Source organism: Hibiscus syriacus, unplaced genomic scaffold (assembly GCF_006381635.1).
Source record: "Hibiscus syriacus cultivar Baekdansim isolate YM2019G1 unplaced genomic scaffold, ASM638163v2 tig00008667_pilon, whole genome shotgun sequence".
Taxonomy (NCBI): Eukaryota; Viridiplantae; Streptophyta; class Magnoliopsida; order Malvales; family Malvaceae; genus Hibiscus; species Hibiscus syriacus.
In genome coordinates, this window is record NW_024062171.1 from 15221 (window position 1) to 26645 (window position 11425).

Genomic DNA, 11425 nt, shown 5'->3' on the forward strand with positions numbered 1-11425 from the left:
CAAACAGGATTCCATTTCTGCCCCTCCGATGCTGAAACTCCTTTTATCCTCCTCCAATCGTGTACACTGCATCACCACGGTAACTCCTAGCCTCCGAGTTAAGCATGACTCAAATTCGCTCTTAGATGCAGTGGGTCGATTCACCGGATTGACTCGGCGGAGCCCTACGAATTCGCTCTTCAGGGCTTTCTTCTGTTCTGATTCCAGTGATGGTTCCGGATCAGGTTCCGAGACCCAACCGGTGGTTGAGGTCGAGGAAAAGGGAGTTGAGTCCGAGTCCGATGGGTCTGACTCGAAAGCATCGTCAGCTATCGTGCCGGCTTACCCCAGGCCAGAGGATTACTTGACGGTTAGTTTCGGAAATAATGAATCTTTGAAGGGAAATGGATGACTGGAAAATGCTGTTGAATTTTACTTATGTAAAGTTGGCCCTTTCATAATCTTTCTCGTGAATTTTCTTTGTTTTTGACATTAACAGATCATGTGTAATGAGGTGGCATGATTGGAGTTGATAAAATGAGAGTACATTTGTGAATCCGTAAATTGTTTTTTTATTGAATATTTTTCTTGATCATTGTGTAACAACAAACTGTGAAGAATTCTACTTGATCACATTTGTCGAAATCATGAACTGTATTTTCGAAGAAAGCTCTGTATTTGTTCTCTCCTAGATTTGGTTAAACACATTCTTTTTCTTTTTTGTTTGCAGGTTTTGGCTTTACCTTTGCCACATAGACCTCTTTTCCCAGGATTTTACATGCCTATTTATGTTAAGGTAGATCCTGCTATCTATTGTCATGGAGTATGAAATTCTCCCCTTGCTTTTTTCCTTAGGGTAGTGACTAGTAATATTTATGGACTACATTGTTGAACTCTTGTAGAGTTATGATTTATAGTTGACGTTGATGAATTATAAATTTGGAGCAATTTTTTATCAATTCGATTGTAGGTCATATCTCGACCCTTCAAGTGGCACCATTTTATAGATTTGAATTTTTACCACAAATCTGTGGTTTTGTAGCTCTAGAGAAGTCCACTCTATGCTGTGATTTATACTATTTAACAGTGGTGAAAATATCATGTTTTGTTTGTGGCTTGCAATATTATCTAGGCATGATGAGGTCAATGGATTCTCTTACCAACATGCTTTGTGAGCAGGATCCTAAGTTGCTAGCAGCTTTACAAGAAAGCCGGAAAAGGCAAGCTCCATACGCCGGTGCTTTCCTTCTTAAAGATGAACCAGGGACTGAGTCCAGTCCTGGTTCTGATTCAGAGAAAAGTGTATATGATATTAAAGGAAAGGAGTTGTTTAATCGTCTTCATGAAGTTGGCACCCTTGCTCAGGTATCTATTTTTGTTGCTATTCTTTTAGTTGAAAGGTATTGATGTATCTTGATTAGTGTTAAATACAATAATATGAGTTTCAGTTTGATAAATATGCAACAATATAGTGTGTTCACTAATACATGCATCTATGATATGATATTTTCAGATTTCAAGTATCCAAGGAGATCAGGTTATCCTTATTGGTCACAGGCGGCTTCGAATAACAGAGATGGTGGGTGAGAGCGATCCTAAATATATCGTTTTAGCCTATGATAATCTGGTGTTGGTGTAAAAGCATATTCATCATAAATAATTGGAATGTTTGTTGATGCAACACCTTCTGAACTTAAAAACATCATGGTTTCTATACTGGTCAGTGAAGATCCCCTTACAGTCAAAGTGGATCATCTCAAGGTATGTTGTCGACTTGTCTATATGTTATCACTTCGAGAATTTTATGTTGAAAATTCAAACACGGTGAATAGTTTATTAATCTATTGATTCACCGGTTGTCTTTATCCTGCAGGAAAAACCTTATGACAAGGATGATGACGTCATAAGGGCAACTTCCTTTGAGGTTATATCAACCCTAAGAGATGTTCTGAAAACTAGTTCCCTTAGGAGGGATCATGTTCAAACATATAGTCAGGTCTTTCCTTCTTCCAAATTTTAATATTTTCTTTATATTTCTTTATATCTCTCTTTGTATTTTCTAGAGTTCCTAAGTTCTTCTCTGTGTATTTGTACTTTCCTCCAAATATTCCCTCAAAGGAGGTGGAGCCTCCATTGAGTTGGTATTTCTTCACGTCAATTGCCTGCACCAGAAATTGTTATATGTTCATCAAATTTCTATCGAAATCTATTATCTGTTTTGTTCACTTAACTTTCTCGAGTTAATTGTGAAATCCTTTTTCTTTTTCCTTATAATGTTTTGCAGCATATAGGTGATTTCAATTTTCCAAGGTTAGCAGATTTTGGAGCTGCAATATCTGGTGCAAACAAACTGCAATGCCATCAAGTTCTTGAAGAGTTGGATGTAAGTGGCTTCAATACACTGTGATGTTGATTACTTATCTTTGAGATCTATTTCTGGTTTAGTTGGTTTTGTATTTGGGGATATCACAGGTCACAAACATCTTTTATGTGAATTATTATGGAATAGGCTCTGGCACCTATTTGTTTGTGTTGTATATATTTGGAGATTTAAGTAGTTATTTCCTTCTCTTGAAATCGTTCCACTGTTTCCATTAGGTGCATAAGCGATTACAACTTACACTGGAGTTGGTAAAGAAGGAAATGGAAATCAGCAAGATTCAGGTATTTGATGCCATTGAATCTCCTTGCACCTGTACATTATTTAAATCTTTTTCTTTGTTATCTTCGGTAGGTCTAAATCATTCATGCTTATTTTTAGGAATCAATTGCGAAAGCAATTGAGGAAAAGATAAGTGGTGAACAATGCCGGTACTTGATGAACGAGCAGCTTAAGGCGATAAAGAAGGTATTTTATTCTGATAAATTATTAATGATGTTTCTCTTAGGTAGTACTATTTCTTTTACCAATTTATCTTTCTAAAATACAGTCAAATTTGCCCCCATGTGATCATTTCATTTTCTGTAAACTTGTCTCTATTCTTTTTTCCAACGTTTTATCCTCTATAGAAATTTGAATGAATTTCATGTGTTCTGGTTCAGGAACTCGGGTTGGAAACGGATTTGTTTCATGTCTTATTTGGCCGAATTACAATATAGTATTTACCTGCTTGCTTTTCCTTTCTTTTTCTCCCCACTTTTACGAAATAATTATCGCATGGATGGATGCTCTCCTTGGACGTAATTTGTTGTTGAAGTCATTTTTCGTATGGATGAAGAACTAGTTTAATCTTTTTAATTTTAGATTTGAAATGGAAACTATTATTGTCACATTTAGTATACTTTTTCTGTTCCTTTCTTGCAGCAAAATTTAGGGAAAGACTTGAACCAAATAGAGAGAAATGCCCACCTCATGTCCTGCAAGTTATGGAAGAGGAGCTAACAAAACTACAGCTGTTAGAGGCCAGTTCAAGTGAATTTAATGCAACTCGTAACTATCTGGATTGGTTAACAGTACTGCCTTGGGGGAATTACTGGTTTGGTTTGCTGCGATAAATGTTAGGACTTACACGAATTCTGATCTGAATATGATTTGACATTGATGTCATATAAATATATTTCTTAAATGTTTCCTGATTTGCGCACACAAATGATTGTGATGTTACGATTTGATAATCAGGTTTTGTTCACTGTGGCACAAATAGTTCAATAGGGATGCTTGATAGTGAGGCAGAATAACTAAGGAACAACTGGGAAAATTTTAATAGTTCCATGTGTATATATAAGTCTAATGTTATTTGTTTCTCTATGCAGTGATGAGAACTTTGATGTTATCCAGGCGCAAACAATTCTTGATGAAGACCATTATGGATTAACTGATGTTAAGGAAAGAATATTGGAATTTATAGCTGTCGGAAAACTCAGAGGAACTTCACAAGGTTGGTCAAGTTCATTTTCTTTTATAGATTTGTTTTGATGTTTAGGTGAAAGGAATGTTTTATATTCTTTCTGTGGGCCACAATTCACCTTTTCCACTTGTGTTCCATGTTGGTGAAGTGGCGTTGACCAATCTCCACTTTGTGCCTAAATATTCTAAACAACAGATTGCAGTGAGAGTAAATCTCACACGAACTAAAGCTAGTAAATATATTTGGCAGCTCTGTTGTGTAAATTATTGCATGCGATAATTAACTTATTCGTTATGGATGATCAAATGTTTCAAAAATTTCAGTTGAATTTAATATACCTCTGTCCCAGTAAGAATTGAGGTGGTTTTAGGCTTCTGTCGAATGAATAAAAATCTCGAGAAACCAACCTCTTTTGTCCTATTTTCTTTAATATAGTAGCCTTGGCTATGCTCTTGTAAGGTTTTAAGGAATAGGGTTGATATAGTGAGCTCCTACCAGTTTGAGTTTGATCTTGTTGAGTCAAATCATCATTAGGCTTCAACATTAATGCATACAGTTGAAGGTGTACAAAACTGACTATCTGTTTAATAACAGCAAAGGCTCATTCATGATCTTTTTGATGGGTTGCAGGTAAAATTATCTGTCTCTCAGGCCCTCCCGGTGTGGGAAAAACTAGTATTGGCCGTTCCATTGCCCGTGCTTTGAACCGCAATTTCTATTGGTTCTCTGTTGGAGGTCTGTCTGATGTTACTGAAATCAAGGTAGTTGCACGCCTTGTTATCTGATTGTTATCAGTAAATGTCTGATATCCTCATTGACTTGATTCCTTGCTTAAATCCAAATTAATGACCAGGGGCATCGGCGGATGTATATTGGTGCTATGCCAGGAAAGATGGTGCAGTGCCTGAAAAATGTTGGGACTGCAAACCCTCTTGTTCTAATTGATGAGATAGACAAGGTATCTTAAAACCTAATGTTCAAAAACTTTGCATGGATGGTGTGTTTTAGGGTACTACAGTGTTCCGCTCTTCACTTCCTTGAATATTGGCTTTCTACCATTTATCTTCTTGAAATTAATCAGTTGACCCAGTTCAATTCTAAAACAATGGCAGCTGGGAAGAGGACATGCTGGCGATCCCGCAAGTGCTTTGCTAGAGTTCCTTGATCCTGAGCAAAATGCTAACTTTTTGGACCACTATCTTGACGTCCCAATTGATTTATCGAAGGTATGTTGGTTTATGATTTAGAGGATCACGCTAGCTTGCCTTTCAATCATTTTCAAGCATTTGTGTAAGATTTAAGAGGTGAACCGATGCCTCACATGCCTTAAGCATATGGTTGCAGGTTCTATTTGTTTGCACAGCAAATGTTGTGGACAACATACCAAATCCTCTCTTGGACCGAATGGAGGTCATTGCTATTGCTGGTTACATCACCGATGAGAAAATGCACATCGCTAGAGATTATCTGGAGAAAACTGCACGAGAAGAATGCGGTGTCAAACCTGAACAGGTTTTTCCTCTCTATACCTGCTCTTTTTTTGTCCACCCTTTCCCTCAACATCCGTGTCTGCGCATCCATGAGCAGTTGTGTAACATACAAGCATGGCGATCCAAAATGGAGAATCGCTGTTTGGATTAAGTCGCTTCCAATCTCTAAGTTTGAACAAACATGGAATCCAACTTGAGTTGGTATAAAAATCTCTCTTTTTTCATGCATGTAATAAAAAGCACGATCGGTGGCTTTGAATCCCTTGTCTGTGATAAATCCTGAACTAAGTTACTATAGTTTGTGCCGGTAATGCTGATATCAGCTAAATAGCAAATTACCTCATACATGTTATCTTTATTTCAATTTTATCACGGCGGTATTTTTGACTTCTCATCAAGCTGTTTCTTCCAGGATGACTGATGCAGCTCTTCTTGGCCTAATAGAAAACTACTGTCGAGAAGCAGGGGTTCGGAACCTTCAAAAGCACATAGAAAAGATCTATAGTAAGGTTTGCACAAAGAAAATAACTTAAATTTTGCGATGGTTACTAGGTTTCAGTCATAAAGCATTACAGTGAACAGTCATATGGGTTCACATGAACTTGCACTGCACTCTTTATCTCCAGTCATATATCTCTAGGAATTCTGTGAAATCTGGATATTGATTAGAACCATGGTGTATGGTAGATTTCTCTTCGACTTGTCAGAGAAGGATCATCAAATGAGCCTGATATTAGTGAAAAGGCGGTCGAACCTGCTGATTCCAAAGCAGAAGTTGACAATGAATCTGATCATCACGCAGCTGCAAACAAGACTAATGTCGATGATGAATCAGTAGGGAATACAAGTCATGAATCTGAAACCTCAGTTCAGGTTGACACAGTTCAGACAAATGACCAGCCCAAGGATTCAAAGGTATTTTAAAAGTTATTCATTTCTAAAAGGTGGTTTGGGAATTCGGGAAAACTTGCTTTAGTTGCGTAATCTGGTTACTTATTCCTTTAGTTGCTCATTCAAAATACTTTTCCTGCAGGATGCAACAGACAGTAAAGAACATCATGAAACTGAAGCATCCGAGGCAGTTGAGAAGGTGTTGGTGGATACCTCAAACCTAGCCAATTATGTCGGGAAACCTGTTTTCCATGCAGAGTGCCTCTACGATCAGACTCCTGTTGGTGTCGTGATGGGTCTAGCTTGGACTTCCATGGGTGGTTCCACCTTGTACATTGAAACAACACTGGTTGAGCAAGGAGAGGGGAAAGGGCCCCTTCATCTCACCTGTCAACTCGGAGACGTCATGAAAGAAAGCGCACAGATTGCTTACACACTTGCTAGAGCCATTTTGGTGGAGAAAGAACCAGATAACCCCTTCTTTGCCAATTCCAAGCTTCATCTCCATGTACCCGGTGGAGCCACCCCAAAGGATGGACCGAGTGCCAGTTGCACCATGGTCACTTCATTGGTATCCCTTGCCATGAAGAAGCCTGTTAGGAAGGATCTAGCAATGACCGGAGACGTCACTGACCGGGAAGATTCTTCCAATCGGAGGGGTAAGCTAAACAGACCCTTCATTTATTCACTTTTCCGGGTCATATATCACAGCGTAAACTTAAGAGAACTACTTTTTCAATAGGTGAAGGAGAAAACAATAGCAACAAAGAGGAGTGAAGTGAAGACGATCGTGTTCCCGTCTGCTAACAGACGTGATTTCGACGAGCTTGCTGAAAATGCAAGAGAAGGTCTCGATGTTCATTTCGTCGACGACTACAGACAGATATTCGGTTTGGCATTCGAATATGACGATAATAAGATGGGAAATTAGGTTCTTATTCCCAACCAATGGTCCAGAAAGGTTTTTGCCTGAATATTCTTTTGTAACTGATCCTGGAAACCAAAACCCAGATTTATATGGTGAATCACATCAAAATTTTCAGACTTCAAATCAATATTGATGCAGGGTTTATCTTTTCTTTCTTTATGAAAATCAAAGTATATACCTTCATTATCATAATCATAAAGTTTTCCACATTTCATATTAAGCCTTCCATCTTTACATATTTTTAAGTTTGTGAAAGCATCGTTTTAGTAAATTATAATTTCTTCATTAGTATTTGTTCATATTCTTTCTTAATTAGTGATAATGTATACACACCCTACAAGAGTAATAGTTTGAACTCAAAACATCTAGAGAGAACAATATTCATTTTAACCATTCTTCATACAATCGATCTATAGATTTATGAAGGCAAAAGGGTAACTTTTGCCCCTGTAGTTGACCCGTTTTATCATTTTTACCATATCGTATTTTCGCATCAATTTAGCCCTCGAAGTTGCTAAATGCATCAATGTTTAAAATATGTACTATTTTCTAAGGTTTTAAGTTAAAGTTTAGGGTTTAGAGTTTATGGATTTGAGATTGTGTTATAGTTTGGAGTTTAGGGTTTAAAATTTAGGGTTTTAAGTTAAGTTAAGGTATAGAATGATGTAATTAAAGGACTAAATTGATGCGAAAATACATGGACGAAAATGATAAATTGAGTCTGTTACAGGGACATATATGACTCTTAAGCCATTTATAAATGTCACCATTATCAAATCGTAGACCTTGTCTCGTTAGTATTTTCCATTACAGGTCCATAGATACACTATGCTACATGTACAATACTTGTAATTAGAGATGGATGCATGATATAACAATGGACGATTTTATAAAATTTTAAGAAAATATAAATCTATAAAATAAAAAAAAATAAAAAAAATCCAATTGAAAATATAAAAAAGTCAAATATTAATGTCTCATTTAGCCCATGATGTGCAATAAGTTTTGAGTGGAGAGTTTTACAGTACGGTAACTTTAATATACGATTAAAGCTGGTAGAAAAAATAACAAAACTGGTAGAAATTAAAGGTGTTATTGGTTTTGTTATTATTTTTTTTAACAAAACCGATAAAAATTACCGGAAACATTATTATTTCTATCTAAAATATTAATGTTCTCAACATTTCCGATAAAATGTCTAATAATAACAAAACTGATAGAAAAAATAACAAAACCGGTAGCACTTTACCAAATCCGATAATACGACTAATAATAACAAAATCGGTAGAAATAATAACGTTTCCTAAATACTGTTTTCGCTAGCTGATTGAATGTATACATCATTGTACTCTGTATAGCTGAACCTAATTTATGGTGATTGATATTAAAATATTTCTTTTCGTTCCATTATTTTAATCAGTATTTATTCTTTTTCTCATGCAAACTCTTTACAGCGATTTGTCGTCCACAGTACGATGTCCAAATCGATTGAAAGTTATTATCAAGAGTCTGGGAGGGCTGGAAGAGATAACGGCAGTGCCGTATGCATTGCTTTATACCAGAAGAAGGATTTCAGTCGAGTCGTGTGCATGTTACGAAACGGGCAAGGTTGCAAGAGCCAAAGCTTTAAAACAGCCATGGCTCGAGCTCAGAAAATGCGAGAGTACTGTGAACTTAAGGTTTGGTCGGCGACCCTTTCTCGTTTCTTTTATTACCGACGCTATAACTTGTTTCTTACGCCGGAAGTCATCTTTTCTAGGATGAATGCCGGAGAAAAATCCTACTCGAACACTTTGGAGAGCCTTTTGACAGAAAAGCTTGTAAAAATGGTTCAAACCCGTGTGATAATTGCCTCGGGTCATCCTAATCACCATAGGCATGAATGTCAGTGTACGTCGCAGCTAAGATGTAACGAGGGCACGATGATAAAGACCGGGGGACAACAAAGGCGAATATCGATCGAGTACTTCTTTTCGATTTTTGATGAAGAAATGATCTCTTATGCATTTGGTTCACGAAATGTAAGATACCAGCGGAAATAAAAGATTATCAGGGAATAAGATTACCGTGAATGTTGTATTTGGTGTTTGGTTGATTTAGCAGGAATACGCGTCGATTTTTGATGAAGAAATGATCTCTTGTGCGTCGATTTTTTATTTAACTTTGATTATATTTGGAAATTTATAATTTTGAGATCCAACATTTTCGGTTATAAAAAATAAAATTGTTTTTTTATTAAACGATGTGATTCAATTCTTTAATATTTGTTTAATAGTTTTAAATAGAATTTTAAAAATAAATTTTGAAACATATATAATTTTTTTAGATATTATTACTTTAAAATATTTAAAAAATAAAAAATAAAATTTTAGTCACAATTGATGGAGCAAATAAGATATTTTTTGTTAATTTAATATACCACATTACCCTTAACGATAGTTAATTGTTAACGCTTCTTTTTAACGAAATCTAAAATTTAATATTCATTTTATAATTTTTTTTAAAAGTTGAATTACCAAAATAACATTTAATGACTATTTATAAACTTTTTTTCGGTACATGACACTTTATTCGTTTTAAGTTACTTAATTCAGTTAAAAGTGTTTTTTTTAGAATGTAAAAAAATAAAGGTTTATTATATAGGTTGGTCCCTAAAAGTTGGCAACTTTTTTGAATTGATAGCTGAACTTTGTTGTCTCGAATTAGTGTCTAAATTTGATTTTTTCCCTAATTGAAAATAAGTTTCCATTAGACTCCTAAAGTATTTTTTTTAATCAAAATAGATGCCTAACATTTACTATGTTATCATTTAAGGTGTCTAAAATTTTATTTCGTTAATTTTTTTATAAAAAAAATAATATTTAAATCTTCTAATTTTTCTTAAATGGTAAGATATTAGGTAGCGACTGAAGGTTTGAGTGGCTCAATTTTGGTATAGACAATGGTGTAGTCTAATCGTTGACAATGAACAAGCGATGATTGGGTGAAAAATAATCTCGTGCCGTATGATTAAAGACTAAATATTATAATTATTTTGTTTCAGACGATGATGTGCAACAACAAGAGAGAAGACTCACTAATAGAGTCTGACGATAAAACGATGACTAATAATGATAGATTCGATGATCACATAAGAGTCAGAGATTTGAGCTTTAAGGATTTAGAGATTTGTAATCGTTTATAGATTTCTAAAACTTTTTAAAAATTAATAATTTTATTTTTATAAATAAAATAAAAATACAGATGAGTAGTGGTTTTTTAGTAGTTAATGTCAAGCATCTTAAATCATAATTTTTGTTCTTATTTTTCAATTAAGTTTGTTTTTCCAAATTGATAATTGATTCTTATGTGGTCCTTCAACAACCTATTAGGTTATGGAATGTTGTACATCAAAATCATGTCATCAAATTTAAATGGTTGTTGGAGTGACTAACTTGAGAAAATTTACCAACTTCAAGTATCAATTTATATAATAAGCCAAAAATAAATAGTGGAAGTGGGGGTGCAAATGGAGTCCTCCAACCAAATAATGAAGGGTCCTAAGCCAATGGTGAAACTCCCCCATGTGGGCATGCATGGCATTGGTGACAAAAGTTAGATGACCAAGACACCATTTTTTTTTCTTCTTCTTTTCCCCCTTTTTAAATTGATTCATTTCACAAGACAACAGCCTTGGGTCTTTAAATCACTTCTTCTTCAAAATTTAATGTTCAAAACCAGACATTTCTTCCACTGTTAAACCCTCCCATGGTTGTTTTATTTAAAAAAAAATGACTTTCTACTTCTAAATATCCGGTATCAACCAAATCTGTGTCTTTATCTCTGCTAATGGTTGAAAATATTGAAGCTTTTTGTTCAGTTTAAAGAATTCCCAGTTAGGTTTAGCTGTTTTTATGCAACCCCATTGTGAAAATGAAGGAGCTTGGTACTTGGATCACGGAGATCTGATTTACATATTTTGGGGGTATTTTACACATGAAAATGCTTGATTTCTCTCTCATCAAATCACTTGCTTGAATCTGATATTCATAGGCTCTCATTATCTGTTAAGCTGATGAGCAATGTGAGCAAAACCAGGTATGGTTTTGAATTTAAAGTTCAAATTTTGTTCCTCTTTCTGTGCCGTTAAACACAAGTGTAATACTTGTTTTTGATTGATTTTTAGGGTCTTGTTTTGTTTGGTTGTTTTCTGGGTTTGAATCTTTGAGTAATGTTGATTTTTTTATAGATAAGATGATGGAGGTTGAGAGGAAACGTGCCAAGGGAGGATTTCTGCAATTGTTTGATTG

General features: G+C 35.3%; 1 pseudogene; it reads left to right on the forward strand.

Annotated features, from left to right (window-relative positions):
• The first annotated feature begins 13 nt into the window (after positions 1 to 13).
• On the forward strand, positions 14 to 7139 carry LOC120202354 (annotated as a pseudogene).
• Positions 7140 to 11425: the final 4286 nt, after the last annotated feature.